Raw genomic sequence first — 19,927 nt, forward strand, 5'->3', positions numbered from 1 at the left:
CAAGTGAGTGGTTTATTGAGCATAGAATTCCAAGAGGTTTTAAGGGGTGGTACTATAGCTTCATTTTCAAGGAAAACGCTTCAAAGCGTGTCAGGATGACCGAGTGGTCTAAGGCGTCACGTTTAAGTTCTGATCCTCGTATGAAGGCGTGGGTTCGAACCTTACTTCTAACAACGAGTTTTTTCATTTTAATTACATGTATCTCATGATCAGAAAAGGCTTCTCTAGTTTGGCAACAAGTGAGTGGCTTTATGGAGCATAGAATTCCGAGAGTTATTTAGGGGTGGTACTATAGCTTCTTTTTCAAGGAAAACGTTGAAAAGCGTGTCAGGATTGCCGAGTGGTCTAAGGCGTCAGATTTAAGCTCTGATCCTCGTATAAGGGCGTGGGTTCGAACCCTACTCCTGACAGCGAATTGTTTCATTTTAATAGCATGGATCTCATGATCAGAAAAGGCTTCTCGAGTATGGCAACAAGTGAGTGGCTTTATGGAGCATAGAATTCCGAGAGTTATTTAGGGGTGGTACTATAGCTTCATTTTCAAGGAAAGCGTTTCAAAGCGTGTCCGGATGGCCGAGTGGTCTAAGGCGTCAGAATTTATATCTGATCCTCGTATGAGGGCGTGGGTTCGAACCCCACATCTGAAAATGAATTGTTTCATTTTAATAACATATATCTAATACTCAGGAAAGGCTTCTCTAGTATGGACACAAGTGAGTGGTTTATTGAGCATAGAATTCCAAGAGGTTTTAAGGGGTGGTACTATAGCTTCATTTTCAAGGAAAACGCTTCAAAGCGTGTCAGGATGACCGAGTGGTCTAAGGCGTCACGTTTAAGTTCTGATCCTCGTATGAGGGCGTAGGTTCGAACCCCACTTCTGACAGCGAGTTGTTTCATTTTAATAATATGGATCTCATGATCAGAAAAGGCTTCTCGAGTATGGCAACAAGTGAGTGGCTTTATGGAGCATAGAATTCCGAGAGTTATTTAGCGGTGGTACTATAGCTTCTTTTTCAAGGAAAACGTTGAAAAGCGTGTCAGGATGGCCGAGTGGTCTGGGGCGTCAGATTTAAGCTATGATCCTCGTATGAGGGCGTGGGTTCGAACCCCACTTCTGACAACGACTTGTTTTACTTTACTAACATGTATCCCATGCTCACGAAAGGCTTCTCTAATATGACAACAAGTGAGTGGCTTTATGGAGCATAGAATTCCGAGAGTTATTTAGGGGTGGTACTATAGCTTCTTTTTCAAGGAAAACGTTGAAAAGCGTGTCAGGATGGCCGAGTGGTCTGGGGCGTCAGATTTAAGCTCTGATCCTCGTATGAGGGCGTGGGTTCGAACCCCACTTCTGACAACGATTGGTTTTACTTTACTAACATGTATCCCATGCTCACGAAAGGCTTCTCTAATATGACAACAAGTGAGTGGCTTTATGGAACATAGAATTCCGAGAGTTATTTAGGGGTGGTACTATAGCTTGATTTTCTAGGAAAACGTTTAATAGCGTGTCAGGATGGCCGAGTGGTCTCAGGCGTCAGATTTAAGCTCTGATCATCGTATAAGGGCGTGGGTTCGAACCCCTCTTCTGATAGCGAATTGTTTCATTTTAATAACATGGATCTCATGATCAGAAAAGGCTTCTCTAGTATGGCAACAAGTGAGTGGCTTTAAGAAGCATAGAATTCCGAGAGGTTTTAAGGGGTGGTACTATAGCTTCATTTTCAAGGAAAACGCTTCAAAGCGTGTCAGGATGGCCGAGTGGTCTAAGGCGTCAGATTTAAGCTCTGATCCTCGTATGAGGGCGTGGGTTCGAACCCCTCTTCTGACAACGAATTGTTTCATTTTAATAACATGGATCTCATGATCAGAAAAGGCTTCTCTAGTTATGCAACAAGTGATTGGCTTTATGGAGCATAGAATTCCGAGAGTTATTTAGGGGTGGTACTATAGCTTCTTTTTCAAGGAAAACGTTGAAAAGCGTGTCAGGATTGCCGAGTGGTCTAAGGCGTCAGATTTAAGCTCTGATCCTCGTATAAGGGCGTGGGTTCGAACCCTACTCCTGACAGCGAATTGTTTCATTTTAATAGCATGGATCTCATGATCAGAAAAGGCTTCTCGAGTATGGCAACAAGTGAGTGGCTTTATGGAGCATAGAATTCCGAGAGTTATTTAGGGGTGGTACTATAGCTTCATTTTCAAGGAAAGCGTTTCAAAGCGTGTCCGGATGGCCGAGTGGTCTAAGGCGTCAGAATTTATATCTGATCCTCGTATGAGGGCGTGGGTTCGAACCCCACATCTGAAAATGAATTGTTTCATTTTAATAACATATATCTAATACTCAGGAAAGGCTTCTCTAGTATGGACACAAGTGAGTGGTTTATTGAGCATAGAATTCCAAGAGGTTTTAAGGGGTGGTACTATAGCTTCATTTTCAAGGAAAACGCTTCAAAGCGTGTCAGGATGACCGAGTGGTCTAAGGCGTCACGTTTAAGTTCTGATCCTCGTATGAAGGCGTGGGTTCGAACCTTACTTCTAACAACGAGTTTTTTCATTTTAATTACATGTATCTCATGATCAGAAAAGGCTTCTCTAGTTTGGCAACAAGTGAGTGGCTTTATGGAGCATAGAATTCCGAGAGTTATTTAGGGGTGGTACTATAGCTTCTTTTTCAAGGAAAACGTTGAAAAGCGTGTCAGGATTGCCGAGTGGTCTAAGGCGTCAGATTTAAGCTCTGATCCTCGTATAAGGGCGTGGGTTCGAACCCTACTCCTGACAGCGAATTGTTTCATTTTAATAGCATGGATCTCATGATCAGAAAAGGCTTCTCGAGTATGGCAACAAGTGAGTGGCTTTATGGAGCATAGAATTCCGAGAGTTATTTAGGGGTGGTACTATAGCTTCATTTTCAAGGAAAGCGTTTCAAAGCGTGTCCGGATGGCCGAGTGGTCTAAGGCGTCAGAATTTATATCTGATCCTCGTATGAGGGCGTGGGTTCGAACCCCACATCTGAAAATGAATTGTTTCATTTTAATAACATATATCTAATACTCAGGAAAGGCTTCTCTAGTATGGACACAAGTGAGTGGTTTATTGAGCATAGAATTCCAAGAGGTTTTAAGGGGTGGTACTATAGCTTCATTTTCAAGGAAAACGCTTCAAAGCGTGTCAGGATGACCGAGTGGTCTAAGGCGTCACGTTTAAGTTCTGATCCTCGTATGAGGGCGTAGGTTCGAACCCCACTTCTGACAGCGAGTTGTTTCATTTTAATAATATGGATCTCATGATCAGAAAAGGCTTCTCGAGTATGGCAACAAGTGAGTGGCTTTATGGAGCATAGAATTCCGAGAGTTATTTAGCGGTGGTACTATAGCTTCTTTTTCAAGGAAAACGTTGAAAAGCGTGTCAGGATGGCCGAGTGGTCTGGGGCGTCAGATTTAAGCTATGATCCTCGTATGAGGGCGTGGGTTCGAACCCCACTTCTGACAACGACTTGTTTTACTTTACTAACATGTATCCCATGCTCACGAAAGGCTTCTCTAATATGACAACAAGTGAGTGGCTTTATGGAGCATAGAATTCCGAGAGTTATTTAGGGGTGGTACTATAGCTTCTTTTTCAAGGAAAACGTTGAAAAGCGTGTCAGGATGGCCGAGTGGTCTGGGGCGTCAGATTTAAGCTCTGATCCTCGTATGAGGGCGTGGGTTCGAACCCCACTTCTGACAACGATTGGTTTTACTTTACTAACATGTATCCCATGCTCACGAAAGGCTTCTCTAATATGACAACAAGTGAGTGGCTTTATGGAACATAGAATTCCGAGAGTTATTTAGGGGTGGTACTATAGCTTGATTTTCTAGGAAAACGTTTAATAGCGTGTCAGGATGGCCGAGTGGTCTCAGGCGTCAGATTTAAGCTCTGATCATCGTATAAGGGCGTGGGTTCGAACCCCTCTTCTGATAGCGAATTGTTTCATTTTAATAACATGGATCTCATGATCAGAAAAGGCTTCTCTAGTATGGCAACAAGTGAGTGGCTTTAAGAAGCATAGAATTCCGAGAGGTTTTAAGGGGTGGTACTATAGCTTCATTTTCAAGGAAAACGCTTCAAAGCGTGTCAGGATGGCCGAGTGGTCTAAGGCGTCAGATTTAAGCTCTGATCCTCGTATGAGGGCGTGGGTTCGAACCCCTCTTCTGACAACGAATTGTTTCATTTTAATAACATGGATCTCATGATCAGAAAAGGCTTCTCTAGTTATGCAACAAGTGATTGGCTTTATGGAGCATAGAATTCCGAGAGTTATTTAGGGGTGGTACTATAGCTTCATTTTCAAGGAAAACGTTAAAAAGCGTGTCAGGATGGCCGAGTGGTCTAAGGCGTCAGATTTAAGCTCTGATCCTCGTATGAGGGCGTGGGTTCGAACCCCACTTCTGACAATGAATTGTTTCATTTTAATAACATATATCTAATACTCAGGAAAGGCTTCTCTAGTATGGCAACAAGTGAGTGGTTTATTGAGCATAGAATTCGGAGAGGTTTTAAGGGGTGGTACTATAGCTTCATTTTCAAGGAAAACGCTTTAAAGCGTGTCAGGATGGCCGAGTGGTCTAAGGCGTCAGATTTAAGTTCTGATCCTCGTATGAGGGCGTGTGTTCGAACCCCACTTCTGACAGCGAATTGTTTCATTTTAATAACATGGATCTCATGATCAGAAAAGGCTTCTCTAGTATGGCAACAAGTGAGTGGCTTCATGGAGCATAGAATTCCGAGAGTTATTTAGGGGTGGTACTATAGCTTCATTTTCAAGGAAAACGTTAAAAAGGGTGTCCGGATGGCCGAGTGGTCTAAGGCGTCAGAATTTAGCTCTGATCCTCGTATGAGGGCGTGGGTTCGAACCCCACTTCTGACAATGAATTGTTTCATTTTAATAACATATATCTAATACTCAGGAAAGGCTTCTCTAGTATGGCAACAAGTGAGTGGTTTATTGAGCATAGAATTCCGAGAGGTTTTTAGGGGTGGTACTATAGCTTCATTTTCAAGGAAAACGCTTCAAAGCGTGTCAGGATGGCCGAGTGGTCTAAGGCGTCAGATTTAAGCTCTGATCCTCGTATGAGGGCGTGGGTTCGAACCCCTCTTCTGACAACGAATTGTTTCATTTTAATAACATGGATCTCATGATCAGAAAAGGCTTCTCTAGTATGGCAACAAGTGAGTGGTTTATTGAGCATAGAATTCCTAGAGGTTTTAAGGGGTGGTACTATAGCTTCATTTTCAAGGAAAACGCTTTAAAGCGTGTCAGGATGGCCGAGTGGTCTAAGGCGTCAGATTTAAGTTCTGATCCTCGTATGAGGGCGTGTGTTCGAACCCCACTTCTGACAGCGAATTGTTTCATTTTAATAACATGGATCTCATGATCAGAAAAGGCTTCTCTAGTATGGCAACAAGTGAGTGGCTTCATGGAGCATAGAATTCCGAGAGGTTTTTCTGGGTGGTACTATAGCTTCATTTTCAAGGAAAAGGATAAAAAGCGTGTCAGGATGGCCGAGTGGTCTAAGGCGTCAGATTTAAGCTCTGATCCTCGTATAAGGGCGTGGGTTCGAACCCTACTCCTGACAGCGAATTGTTTCATTTTAATAGCATGGATCTCATGATCAGAAAAGGCTTCTCGAGTATGGCAACAAGTGAGTGGCTTTATGGAGCATAGAATTCCGAGAGTTATTTAGGGGTGGTACTATAGCTTCATTTTCAAGGAAAGCGTTTCAAAGCGTGTCCGGATGGCCGAGTGGTCTAAGGCGTCAGAATTTATATCTGATCCTCGTATGAGGGCGTGGGTTCGAACCCCACATCTGAAAATGAATTGTTTCATTTTAATAACATATATCTAATACTCAGGAAAGGCTTCTCTAGTATGAACACAAGTGAGTGGTTTATTGAGCATAGAATTCCAAGAGGTTTTAAGGGGTGGTACTATAGCTTCATTTTCAAGGAAAACGCTTCAAAGCGTGTCAGGATGACCGAGTGGTCTAAGGCGTCACGTTTAAGTTCTGATCCTCGTATGAGGGCGTAGGTTCGAACCCCACTTCTGACAGCGAGTTGTTTCATTTTAATAATATGGATCTCATGATCAGAAAAGGCTTCTCGAGTATGGCAACAAGTGAGTGGCTTTATGGAGCATAGAATTCCGAGAGTTATTTAGCGGTGGTACTATAGCTTCTTTTTCAAGGAAAACGTTGAAAAGCGTGTCAGGATGGCCGAGTGGTCTGGGGCGTCAGATTTAAGCTATGATCCTCGTATGAGGGCGTGGGTTCGAACCCCACTTCTGACAACGACTTGTTTTACTTTACTAACATGTATCCCATGCTCACGAAAGGCTTCTCTAATATGACAACAAGTGAGTGGCTTTATGGAGCATAGAATTCCGAGAGTTATTTAGGGGTGGTACTATAGCTTCTTTTTCAAGGAAAACGTTGAAAAGCGTGTCAGGATGGCCGAGTGGTCTGGGGCGTCAGATTTAAGCTCTGATCCTCGTATGAGGGCGTGGGTTCGAACCCCACTTCTGACAACGATTGGTTTTACTTTACTAACATGTATCCCATGCTCACGAAAGGCTTCTCTAATATGACAACAAGTGAGTGGCTTTATGGAACATAGAATTCCGAGAGTTATTTAGGGGTGGTACTATAGCTTGATTTTCTAGGAAAACTTTTAATAGCGTGTCAGGATGGCCGAGTGGTCTCAGGCGTCAGATTTAAGCTCTGATCATCGTATAAGGGCGTGGGTTCGAACCCCTCTTCTGATAGCGAATTGTTTCATTTTAATAACATGGATCTCATGATCAGAAAAGGCTTCTCTAGTATGGCAACAAGTGAGTGGCTTTAAGAAGCATAGAATTCCGAGAGGTTTTAAGGGGTGGTACTATAGCTTCATTTTCAAGGAAAACGCTTCAAAGCGTGTCAGGATGGCCGAGTGGTCTAAGGCGTCAGATTTAAGCTCTGATCCTCGTATGAGGGCGTGGGTTCGAACCCCTCTTCTGACAACGAATTGTTTCATTTTAATAACATGGATCTCATGATCAGAAAAGGCTTCTCTAGTTATGCAACAAGTGATTGGCTTTATGGAGCATAGAATTCCGAGAGTTATTTAGGGGTGGTACTATAGCTTCATTTTCAAGGAAAACGTTAAAAAGCGTGTCAGGATGGCCGAGTGGTCTAAGGCGTCAGATTTAAGCTCTGATCCTCGTATGAGGGCGTGGGTTCGAACCCCACTTCTGACAATGAATTGTTTCATTTTAATAACATATATCTAATACTCAGGAAAGGCTTCTCTAGTATGGCAACAAGTGAGTGGTTTATTGAGCATAGAATTCGGAGAGGTTTTAAGGGGTGGTACTATAGCTTCATTTTCAAGGAAAACGCTTTAAAGCGTGTCAGGATGGCCGAGTGGTCTAAGGCGTCAGATTTAAGTTCTGATCCTCGTATGAGGGCGTGTGTTCGAACCCCACTTCTGACAGCGAATTGTTTCATTTTAATAACATGGATCTCATGATCAGAAAAGGCTTCTCTAGTATGGCAACAAGTGAGTGGCTTCATGGAGCATAGAATTCCGAGAGTTATTTAGGGGTGGTACTATAGCTTCATTTTCAAGGAAAACGTTAAAAAGGGTGTCCGGATGGCCGAGTGGTCTAAGGCGTCAGAATTTAGCTCTGATCCTCGTATGAGGGCGTGGGTTCGAACCCCACTTCTGACAATGAATTGTTTCATTTTAATAACATATATCTAATACTCAGGAAAGGCTTCTCTAGTATGGCAACAAGTGAGTGGTTTATTGAGCATAGAATTCCGAGAGGTTTTTAGGGGTGGTACTATAGCTTCATTTTCAAGGAAAACGCTTCAAAGCGTGTCAGGATGGCCGAGTGGTCTAAGGCGTCAGATTTAAGCTCTGATCCTCGTATGAGGGCGTGGGTTCGAACCCCTCTTCTGACAACGAATTGTTTCATTTTAATAACATGGATCTCATGATCAGAAAAGGCTTCTCTAGTATGGCAACAAGTGAGTGGTTTATTGAGCATAGAATTCCTAGAGGTTTTAAGGGGTGGTACTATAGCTTCATTTTCAAGGAAAACGCTTTAAAGCGTGTCAGGATGGCCGAGTGGTCTAAGGCGTCAGATTTAAGTTCTCATCCTCGTATGAGGGCGTGTGTTCGAACCCCACTTCTGACAGCGAATTGTTTCATTTTAATAACATGGATCTCATGATCAGAAAAGGCTTCTCTAGTATGGCAACAAGTGAGTGGCTTCATGGAGCATAGAATTCCGAGAGGTTTTTCTGGGTGGTACTATAGCTTCATTTTCAAGGAAAAGGATAAAAAGCGTGTCAGGATGGCCGAGTGGTCTAAGGCGTCAGATTTAAGCTCTGATCCTCGTATGAGGGCGTGGGTTCGAACCCTACTTCTGACAGCGAATTGTTTCATTTTAATAACATGGATCTCATGGTCAGAAAAGGCTTCTCTACTATGGCAACAAGTGAGTGGCTTTATGGAGCATAGAATTCCGAGAGTTATTTAGGGTTGGTACTATAGCTTCATTTTCAAGGAAAACGTTAAAAAGCGTGTCAGGATGGCCGAGTGGTCTAAGGCGTCAGATTTAATCTCTGATCTTCGTATGAGGGCGTTGGTTCGAACCCCACTTCTGACAACGATTTGTTTTTACCTCTCCGTGTGACGTAGTCCAGGAGAGGTTCTGTAACTTCCTTGTGTGTCTGTCTGTGTGTCTGTCAGTCCGTTGTTACACCCACGTGACCGCGTTCGCAGTTTGCGTATCGGAGCAAACGTGTTCGCCATTTCCGAACTGCTTTCACAGTCACGGAAATGGCTCCTCTGCTTGAGTTCTCACACCACCATCTTCTGGTCTGTCCATCCCACACGGACACCAGTCTGTTCTTACTGGCTTCTAATCACCACCATCTTCTAGTCTTCGTCCATTCGACTTGGACACCAGTCTGTACATACTATCTTCCAATCACCACCATCTTCTATTCTTTGTCAATCCCACATTGACACCAGTCTGCACTTACACTGGCTTCTAGCACCACCATCCACTGGTCTTCCGTCCATTCCACATAGACACCAATCTGTATCATTGGCTTCTACTCCACTATCATCGTTTGGTTTTAGGACATACGCGTCGATCAGCTAGGGTTACGAGAAACGTCTAGCCTCCCTAAGGTGGGTTCGCCCTCAAAGGTTTTCGCAATTGCGCTTTTTCCTTACTATTATAATGGAAACGAATCGTATATATACCCCAAAATTTGAAGAAAGTGGGCAAGAGGGGTACCCTTCACTTTAAACGTCAATATTAGCAAAGTTTGAGATGATAATAGGTATAACTTTATTTTAAACGATTTAACTATTATTAATGTTAATTATTGAAGATTAAAATAATTAAAAATAATTATATTTATTTAAATATTGAAGATAAACCTCTCGTGCAAAGAGAGAGATTATCATTGCCTCCTATATCTACCAAGGCCCGTGCATGCGATATATTTTGTTCATTGCCTCCTATATCTATCAAGGCCCGTGCATTGTGATATATTTCATTCATTGCCTCCTATATCTATCAAGGCGCGTGCTTTGTGATATATTTCATTCATTGCCTCCTATATCTATCAAGGCCCGTGCATTGCGATATACTTTTCAAAAAAACAACCAAAATGGGAAGATCATCTCAGAAACATAATAATTTCTTTTCTCTGTATATGAAATGAAAATATGGATAATATTGCGCTCCTTCTTTAATGGTATGAATCCTTGCCTGTCTATTAATATTTTATGTAGGAGTTATACGTTTTTAGCGAAGTCTAGAGAGGATAAACATAAGCGAGATTGTTTCGGAAAAAAATACTGCTTCCACTTATGGGTTTATACTCCTTATTACTGTTGTATAGAGTAATCATGATAAAAGCTTAAACAATTACGAGAGGACAGATCTTTTTTATCCTCTTGTTTTATTCTTAAGGGGGAAGAGTACTTAAAATGATCTGTTTTAGTTCGAATCAAGCATCTATAATTATAATTTTACATAGATGAAATTTTTTTCGTATATATTCCGAACCTTTCTCTAGCGATTAAAATATTTTTCATTGGTATTAAACCAATATTTAAGTAAGAATAATTATTCCGGCGGAGACTGTTTTTGGATGTAGTTATTCGAATCCAACGATGGCAATAATTATCACAATTTTTTGACTGATATATCGATGTATAGGGCTTTCACAGCTTTATAAATTAAAGTGATTTTTATTTCAATCAGACCATTAATGCCAATGTTATAAGAGAAAACCTGAAAAAAGGCAATTAACTCATAGATGGCGCTCATTCTACAAAGAGTTAATAAATAAACCTCTTTGAAAATGTAGGAAGGTTTCCTCCTACAGTCCTACTACAGCAAAATTCCCCCTGATATTTATGAGATGATGGAAGGGGTGGGAATAGTATGTCACTCTTCTGCCGCACCTGCATTACGGTTTATTGAAAGGGTTTTTCAATCCCTTTTGTTATCATGTTTAGGCATACGACCGTGGGGGTCGGATATTAGTGAAAAGAATTCGCCATGTTTCTGAATTAGGTACGAGAATTCGCAGCACTGTTCAACCTCTCCCATATAATCCGAGTTTGCGCTTCCATTTACCTTATCTTAACAGATCTTACCATAAATCTAGGAGGTTAAAAAATTGGTTGCTAAAACTCATTTTCTATTCAATTCGGGCTTGTTAGTCTTGTGCATTTTACGCTTGTAGCGGACTAGAAGCAGAAGTGCACAATCCCTCTTAGCTATAGTATATTTGTAGTTTTTATTTAAACATCGCTTGATTACGTTACTGTTTTTGAACATGGATAAAACCCAGGAATTATTAAATAATGACAATAAAATTCAATCGTCCATCGCTAAAGTTTTAAACCGAAAAAAACGACCGCCCAGTAAAACTTTGTCCAGAAAGAAAAAACATAAGGAATTCCGAAAGAAAATTTTGAGTAAGAAAACCACTCAAGTAGCTTTCAATGCATTGGAAACTCAGAAATTTCCAAGCTTAGAAACGATTCCTTTTGAGACCAATTTCTCTGAAGCCACTTTGCAAGGCGTGGTACCAGAAACGTCATCCGTGAGTGATTTGAATATGTCATTGGTCGTTGATGATGGTCAGAATATGGTCCCACACTATAGGGACAGTGTGATTCTGGCAACAACAAACTCTTCGATTTCAAAACCCATATCTTGCCCGTTGATTAATCTAAAAAATTACTCCAACAAAGGACTGTGGAGGGCCGATAAAACTAGTTCAGAACGGCAGCAGAAAATTTCGTCCATAACGACGCCGACTAACAGAAAATCTGTTTTATTTACTACTTCAACCCCTAAAATTGACTATATTGCGCCACCCAAATTGAGTGAACTGGAATTAAAAAGCATAGAGGAAGGATTTTCATTATCAGAGCCGCTGCCAGAGTTGACAGTTAAATACAATCCACCTCATCCCATGGAAGACAAAAACGCGCAACTTTTAGACGGAAGACGCATTGTTGACATAAAACATTTCATCAACCAAGTTAGAAGCCTCGAAGTTCATCGCTGCCACAAAGACACTAGAGGGTCATTCAAGTTTGAAAAAGAAATAAGATACGGTTTCTATTCTTATTTATACTTCGAGTGTGCGTACTGCACCAAAAGTGTGAAAGTTACCACGGACTCAGTTGAATTAAAGCAAACTGGAGAAACTAAGGACCTAACAATAAATGACTCAGTCGTCTGGGCATCTATGAGCACTGGAGGAGGTCATGCGAAACTAGATGAGCAATTTTCCGTAATCGGTCTTCCTGTATTATCAAAGAAACGCTTCATTAAGACAGAAGAAAAACTCGCAACGGTAAGTACCATAGTTATAATGCATAAGGTTTTTTTTCCGAAGTGCACGTGAAAATGTTTAAAAACAAACATCACACCTCCTTATAAAACCATATTGCTTCTACTCTCCATTATCTTCTGCCTTAACTTTTAATACGATTTATATTATATTTACGATTTTCTAAGAAATGGGAAGAAGTTTTCTATGAAGAAATGCTGTCAGCTGGGAAAGAAGAACTTCGAATGGCAACTGAAGCGGGAGACGTTCATGAGGGTGTCCCTTTTATTACCGTTATTGTAGATGGTGGATGGTCCCACAGGAGTTATGGTCACCGTTACACTGCTAACTCGGGGGTAGCAGTGATCATTGGAAAAAGGTCGAAAAAACTTCTCTGGTTAGGAGTCAAAAATAAGTATTGTGCAGTGTGTGAGTTTTGTAAGAGACAAGGTAAAAACCCTGCCAACCATGTTTGCTATAAAAACTGGAGCGGACCATCAGCCAGCATGGAGGCTGACATTCTAGTAGAAGGCTTTCGACAGAGTGAAGCTATGCATGGATTAAGGTATAAAAAATTTATCGGCGATGGCGATTCCTCCGTGTATAAGAAAATTTTACAGAACGTAGCATATGGCACAAAAGTTTCCAAAATTGAATGTTCTAACCACGCGGTGAAGAATTTTACTTCACATTTGTGCAAACACTCTGCTTTGTCGGCGGAATACAAGCGATACCTCAATCCAGAAAAAAATTAGGAAAATGACTAGAGCAGCTAAAGGAGCAATTTTTCACGCGTCCAAAAATAGGGAGACTGTTTCTGACCTGAAAGCTGACTTAGTTAACATTCCAAAACACGTTTTTGGCAACCATAAGCACAGTCGGACTTACTTTTGTGAAAATAAAAACGATAAGAGAATGATCATCCCGCGTAATCTATACCTTAAAATAATGTCTACTGTAAACAATTTGGCGGCCAAAGCTGACAAGCTAATCACAGACGATACCAGCAACAGAGTCGAAAACTACATGTCCCTGCTTGCCAAGTTCAATGGAGGAAAACAAGTGGATCATGGGAAGAAAAACAGTTTCCAAGGAAGATGTTTTGGAGCCGCATGGAATCAACATCACGGTAGAATGTGGCATAGGCAGCTTTGGAAAAAAATGACAACTAAAAGTGATAATAGTTTTTTGAAAAAACACATTGAGAAAAACCGTACGCATTTGGAAGCTAAGAAACGGTCTCTAGCCCGAGAATTTACCAAAGAGGAAAGACAGAGGTAGCATCTTATGAAAGCTAAGTAGGTTGCCGAGGGTCAAGCTGATTATGGACCGAATTGCCAGCAACCCGACATACCAGCCGAAGAGTTTGAAAGACGAAAAAACCGTTTATTATCCAATTTGTCAGTTGACGAACTGAAGCGCGCCAAAATTGAAGAGAGCACTCGCGGGCAAGCTAGTAATGAAACTTGGCTAGAAGAAAGAAGACAACGTTTAACTGCCTCCAACTTTGGAGCTGTGTGCAAGAGACGCGAATCTACAAAGAGCGAAAATCTAGTCAAACGTCTTTTATACTCTCCACTCATTAGCACACCAGCAATGGAATATGGTAAGGCTAACGAAGAAGTGGCCATAGACTCTTAAACTGCTGCAAATGACACCCCTGTGGTTCAAAGCGGGATATTTATTGATCTGGACAAACCATACCTTGCCGCCTCACCGGATGGTCTCATAGATGATGATGGTCTCGTTGAAGTGAAATGCCCAAAATCCATTGAAAACATTGAACCGCTTGAGGCACCAGATTTCGTCAAAGGATTTTGTTGTACGAGGGAAAACAATAGATTGAAGTTACGTAGAAATCACAATTATTTCTATCAAATACAGGGACAACTTCACATCACCCAAAGAAATTATTGCGATTTTATCATTTGGAGTCCCAAAGGGACATCTATAGAGCGAATATATGCGGATGAAGAATTTTGGTGTAAGAAGATGAGTCCCTTTCTTGACAGATTTTACCTGGAATGCCTCCTTACAGAAATTATTGACCCCCGCCAAACACGAAACATGCCGTATCGGGAGCCAGACTTCATCAAAGAAGCCATGAATAAACAGAAAGGAAAAGCGAAAAGTGATGAACCAAAGTCCAAAAAACGAAAACACGTCAATGATGCAAATCCAGACTTTCAAGGTCAAATCATTTTAGAAAAGCCACAAACGAAGGACAAGCCGTGTCAAGATATTTCCAATGCGAGTCTAGAGAGAAAATCTAAAGTTTCAAAGAGAAATCTAAAAAAGACTCCACAATCGACAGATGAGTCTAAGATAATGAAGACAAGAAGGAAATGTACCTTGAAAGTTCCTGAAAAGCCTCAGTCGAAAAATGGCTCTAAAATAGTCAAATCAGAGCGAAACAATACTTCAAAGTCAACTTAAAACTTTAAAACTAAAATGCAATACTGTAATTCTTCAAATAAGCTTTAAAAAATTAAAAAAATTACTATGTTAACTTTAAAACCGTTAATAACAATTAAGTCAATTCTAAACCTTCGAACTTTTATAATCGGTTCAGATATTTTTGTAGAAAAATCGAGGGGCTAATCACTCTGCTTTCCTGTACATCGAGTACAGATTATGTGTTATTGATTTCCTTACAGCGTGTACACCGATGATGTTAAGTGACTAGACCCTCGAGAAAAATAAATAGCAAAAAATGTTAAGATAAAATAACCTGTTGGTTTTACAATACATAAAGGGGAAGCTCTAATCCCTGCTTGGGGCGGTAGTTCTCCAGTGCCTGGTGCATGGTATTTTGAAAAACTTTGGACCACCTTGAATAGTCTAGCTTTTTCTTATACTTTTCGACACAGCAGGTGTTTTGAAGATGTCTATTTAAGCCTGTCTCACCATAGGTATTCAGCGTCGTCACTCGTTCAAAGCACTTACTATCAATAGCATCGATTGAGTTATCTTATGGGTAAGAGGAATTGAATTCCGGTTATGAGATAGCTTATAGGAAGAAACCTTCTAAATTTCCCCTATAAGCCCTACTGCACGAGGTTTCCCAAAACGGCACATTATTAAAAAATGTTGGCCTAAAATGGCACATTTTTTTCGTAGGTTTTCTGAAATCTGATTGTTTACTGTAGCCCAAAACGTCATATTTTTATAGCCTCATTTGGACAAGTTGTAAGCCGATAGACTAGAAAAATGGACTTCAAATTAATTGCTAGTAATAAGGGTGGCCAGTGCTTAATATTTGACCAATTTAAATTTAAGTTGTTCCGCACACTAAAGAAAAGTAGCGATATTGTATGGCGATGCACATTTAAGAACTGTAACGTAACTATTACAACCGACGTTAACAAATCAATAATAAAAGGTAACAACAACATGGACCATGCTCATTACAAATTAAAGACAAATGACCTACAGCGACAAGAGCTTCGTGTTAACTGCAAAATGAAAGCTGTTGAAGACTTTTCTGTCCAGCCTTCGAAACTAATACGGAGAGAGGTTCAAATTTATGACAATAATTCGGATTTGGTGGCCTGTGATATGTCGAGCGTAAGAAAGTTGGTGTACAGGGAAAGACGAAAGCTTATACCAAGAATACCTACTTCAATATCTGAAGCATTGATTGCGATCAAAAGCGCGGACTTCAAAACCAAAAAAAGTGAAACGTTTTGCCATGTGAGTGAAAAATTTCAAATAGTAATTGTGACCACTAAATCTAACCTCGAATTTCTTATTAACGTCTGCGAAGAGTACTTGTGTGACGGAACGTTTACATATTGTCCTAAACACTTTTATTAACTTTATACCATCCATGGTCATACCGATGGCTTCTACTTTCCATTGATATCATGTTTTTTACCATCCAAGACGCGAGAGTGTTATACAAACATGTGGATTTTTTTGTCCGAAATATGCCAAGAATATGGACTTAACTTATGTCCTAAAATTCTAATGTTTGACTACGAACTTGCTGCTCACTTAGCGGCGAAAGATGTTTTCCCTAACTCGACTCTTAAAGGATGTAGATTTCACCTTGGCCAATCATGGTGGCGAAAAATTCAATCGATACCCTCGCTTCGAAAAGAATATAACAGAAAAGATTCGGAAATTGGCAAATGGCTAAAATTGTTTTTCGGGATGGCCTTTCTAGATCCAAAAGATGTGCCAGACACATTTGTAATTCTCATGGCCATTTGTCCGTCACCGGTTTGCGAAGAATTTTCAGATTACGTTCTAGAGCATTACATAGAGACAGAGCATTTTACGCCTTCATTGTGGGCATCAACTCCAGACGGCAACCCAAGAACTACAAATGGGGCCGAAAATTACCATCTCCAGCTAAGCAAAGAATTTTATAAGTCACATCCAAACGTTTTGCTTTTAATTACAGTTTTAATAGAGATTCAGATAACGACAGACTTAAAGAAAAAAGAAAAAATAAGTGGCGCTAAAAAAATTAAAAGAAAAAGAGACCGAGAGAGAGAAGCTTTTCTCGAAGAAAAATATTTATTGCTAAAAAATAGGGAAATCGATGTACAAGAATATATTAAAGTGCTAGGACACAGGTTTAAAGGTTTTAAATTGTAAACCATAATCCAAGACCAAATAAAAATTTTATTTTATTTTTCAAAGTGTGCCGTTTTTGGTTGTCGGAAAGTGTGTCGTTTTAAGCTATCTATTTTTTGAGGGTGGCGAACAAAAATGTGCCGTTTTGGGCGACCTCCCTACTGCAAAGGGGGGCGAGCGGAGTCATCCCCCGCGCACCGGAGCGCCATCCATTGAAAAAGATTCGAACTTTAGGTCGGTACTCCTCCCCCTTAATAAGAATATAAAACATTTATTTTATATCAAAAAATATTTTTTGGTGCTAAGATTGCTTTAAAAAAATCCAAACGGCTAGGTATTGGTAAAAAAGACAAATGATATTTTTCAAATCTAATGAGATAACGCCCACCTAGTTGAAAATTGCCCTTTTTTATCCTCGGGAGCCATTCTTAATGAGAATTTCGATGCTAGTAGGTTGTCAATTAAACTACCGGTATATTATTGTTGTTGGAAATTGGATATTAAGTCAAATTAAGTGGTTGTAAAGAGCCAGCAGTTTTTTGCCGCTTCTTTTTGTGAGTATTTGATTTTTGTATGTAAAATGGAGGAAGATAATGTTGAGAGTAAGGATGAAATGCGGAAGCGCAAAGCGCGGGAAAGGATGAGGGCAAAAAGGTCGACGTTTTCATTGGATACTTATGGTTATATAATCTTCTCGACACGGAGAGGTAATATTTTGGTTTTCCCAACTTGTACTTTACTAACATGTATCCCATGCTCACGAAAGGCTTCTCTAATATGACAACAAGTGAGTGGCTTTATGGAGAATAGAATTCCGAGAGTTATTTAGGGGTGGTACTATATTTTCAAGGAAAGCGCTTCAAAGCGTGTCCGGATGGCCGAGTAGTCTAAGGCGTCAGAATTTAGCTCTGATCCTCGTATGAGGGCGTGGGTTCGAACCCCACTTCTGACAATGAATTGTTTCATTTTAATAACATATATCTAATACTCAGGAAAGGCTTCTCTAGTATGGACACAAGTGAGTGGTTTATTGAGCATAGAATTACGAGAGGTTTTAAGGGGTGGTACTATAGCTTCATTTTCAAGGAAAACGCTTCAAAGCGTGTCAGAATGGCCGAGTGGTCTAAGGCGTCACATTTAAGTTCTGATCCTCGTATGAGGGCGTAGGTTCGAACCCCACTTCTGACAGCGAATTGTTTCATTTTAATAACATGGATCTCATGATCAGAAACGGCTTCTCTAGTATGGCAACAAGTGAGTGGCTTTATGGAGCATAGAATTCTGAGAGTTATAAAGGGGTGGTACTATAGCTTCATTTTCAAGGAAAACGATAAAAAGCGTGTCAGGATGGCCGAGTGGACTAAGGCGTCAGGTTTAAGCTTTGAACCTCGTATGAGGGCGTGGGTTCGAATCCCTCTTCTGACAATGAATTGTTTCATTTTAATAACATATATCTAATACTCAGGAAAGGCTTCTCTAGTATGGCAACAAGTGAGTGGTTTATTGAGCATAGAATTCCGAGAGGTTTTTCGGGGTGGTACTATAGCTTCGTTTTCAAGGAAAACGATAAAAAGCGTGTCCGGATGGCCGAGTGGTCTAAGGCGTCAGAATTTAGCTCTGATCCTCGTATGAGGGCGTGGGTTCAAACCCCACTTCTGACAATGAATTGTTTCATTTTAATAACATATATCTAATACTCAGGAAAGGCTTCTCTAGTATGGACACAAGTGAGTGGTTTATTGAGCATAGAATTCCGAGAGGTTTTAAGGGGTGGTACTATAGCTTCATTTTCAAGGAAAACGCTTCAAAGCGTGTCAGGATGGCCGAGTGGTCTAAGGCGTCACATTTAAGGTCTGGTCCTCGTATGAGGGCGTGGGTTCGAACCCCACTTCTGACAGCGAATTGTTTCATTTTAATAACATGGATCTCATGATCCGAAAATACTTCTCTAGTATGGCAACAAGTGAGTGGCTTTATGGAGCATAGAATTCCGAGATTTATTTAGGGGTGGTACAATAGCTTCATTTTCAAGGAAAACGCTTCAAAGCGTGTCAGGATGGCCGAGTGGTCTAAGCCGTCAGATTTAAGCTCTGATCCTCGTATGAGGGCGTGGGTTCGAACCCCTCTTCTGACAGCGAATTGTTTCATTTTAATAACATGGATCTCATGATCAGAAACGGCTTCTCTAGTATGGCAACAAGTGAGTGGCTTTATGGAGCATAGAATTCTGAGAGTTATAAAGGGGTGGTACTATAGCTTCATTTTCAAGGAAAACGATAAAAAGCGTGTCAGGATGGCCGAGTGGACTAAGGCGTCAGGTTTAAGCTTTGAACCTCGTATGAGGGCGTGGGTTCGAATCCCTCTTCTGACAATGAATTGTTTCATTTTAATAACATATATCTAATACTCAGGAAATGCTTCTCTAGTATGGCAACAAGTGAGTGGTTTATTGAGCATAGAATTCCGAGAGGTTTTTCGGGGTGGTACTATAGCTTCGTTTTCAAGGAAAACGATAAAAAGCGTGTCCGGATGGCCGAGTGGTCTAAGGCGTCAGAATTTAGCTCTGATCCTCGTATGAGGGCGTGGGTTCGAACCCCACTTCTGACAATGAATTGTTTCATTTTAATAACATATATCTAATACTCAGGAAAGGCTTCTCTAGTATGGACACAAGTGAGTGGTTTATTGAGCATAGAATTCCGAGAGGTTTTAAGGGGTGGTACTATAGCTTCATTTTCAAGGAAAACGATAAAAAGCGTGTTAGGATGGCCGGGTGGTCTAAGGCGTCAGATTTAAGCTCTGATCCTCGTATGAGGGCGTGGGTTCGAACCCCACTTCTGACAGCGAATTGTTTCATTTTAATAACATGGATCTCATGATCCGAAAATACTTCTCTAGTATGGCAACAAGTGAGTGGCTTTATGGAGCATAGAATTCCGAGATTTATTTAGGGGTGGTTGAATAGCTTCATTTTCAAGGAAAACGCTTCAAAGCGTTTCAGGATGGCCGAGTGGTCTAAGCCGTCAGATTTAAGCTCTGATCCTCGTATGAGGGCGTGGGTTCGAACCCCTCTTCTGACAGCGAATTGTTTCATTTTAATAACATGGATCTCATGATCAGAAAAGGCTTCTCTAGTATGGCAACAAGTGAGTGGCTTTATGGAGCATAGAATTCCGAGAGTTATTTAGGGGTGGTACTATAGCTTCATTTTCAAGGAAAACGTTAAAAAGCGTGTCAGGATGGCCGAGTGGTCTAAGGCGTCAGATTTAAGCTCTGATCCTCGTATGAGGGCGTGGGTTCGAACCCCTCTTCTGACAGCGAATTGTTTCATTTTAATAACATGGATCTCATGATCAGAAAAGGCTTCTCTAGTATGGCAACAAGTGAGTGGCTTCATGGAGCATAGAATTCCGAGAGTTATTTAGGGCTGGTACTATAGCTTC

General features: G+C 40.8%; 1 long non-coding RNA gene and 9 other non-coding genes across 10 annotated transcripts in view; all 10 read left to right on the top strand.

Annotated features, from left to right (window-relative positions):
* LOC149653534 (uncharacterized) overlaps positions 1 to 19,927 on the top strand; it is a 399,454-nt gene that overhangs the window by 82,827 nt on the left and 296,700 nt on the right. The window lies entirely within an intron of this gene.
* TRNAL-UAA (transfer RNA leucine (anticodon UAA)) lies at positions 1,748 to 1,831 on the top strand. The gene has a single exon. It is a non-coding gene; the product is annotated as a tRNA-Leu (tRNA).
* On the top strand, positions 4,116 to 4,199 carry TRNAL-UAA (transfer RNA leucine (anticodon UAA)). Its single transcript has one exon. It is a non-coding gene; the product is annotated as a tRNA-Leu (tRNA).
* On the top strand, positions 4,353 to 4,436 carry TRNAL-UAA (transfer RNA leucine (anticodon UAA)). Its single transcript has one exon. It is a non-coding gene; the product is annotated as a tRNA-Leu (tRNA).
* Positions 5,062 to 5,145, top strand: TRNAL-UAA (transfer RNA leucine (anticodon UAA)). Its single transcript has one exon. It is a non-coding gene; the product is annotated as a tRNA-Leu (tRNA).
* On the top strand, positions 6,956 to 7,039 carry TRNAL-UAA (transfer RNA leucine (anticodon UAA)). Its single transcript has one exon. It is a non-coding gene; the product is annotated as a tRNA-Leu (tRNA).
* TRNAL-UAA (transfer RNA leucine (anticodon UAA)) lies at positions 7,193 to 7,276 on the top strand. The gene has a single exon. It is a non-coding gene; the product is annotated as a tRNA-Leu (tRNA).
* TRNAL-UAA (transfer RNA leucine (anticodon UAA)) lies at positions 7,902 to 7,985 on the top strand. The gene has a single exon. It is a non-coding gene; the product is annotated as a tRNA-Leu (tRNA).
* TRNAL-UAA (transfer RNA leucine (anticodon UAA)) lies at positions 8,375 to 8,458 on the top strand. Its single transcript has one exon. It is a non-coding gene; the product is annotated as a tRNA-Leu (tRNA).
* TRNAL-UAA (transfer RNA leucine (anticodon UAA)) lies at positions 19,718 to 19,801 on the top strand. The gene has a single exon. It is a non-coding gene; the product is annotated as a tRNA-Leu (tRNA).

The sequence above is a fragment of the Phalangium opilio genome, unplaced genomic scaffold (assembly GCF_054372755.1).
Source record: "Phalangium opilio isolate 3A_F unplaced genomic scaffold, DU_Popi_V2 ptg000082l_1, whole genome shotgun sequence".
Classification (NCBI taxonomy): domain Eukaryota; kingdom Metazoa; phylum Arthropoda; class Arachnida; order Opiliones; family Phalangiidae; genus Phalangium; species Phalangium opilio.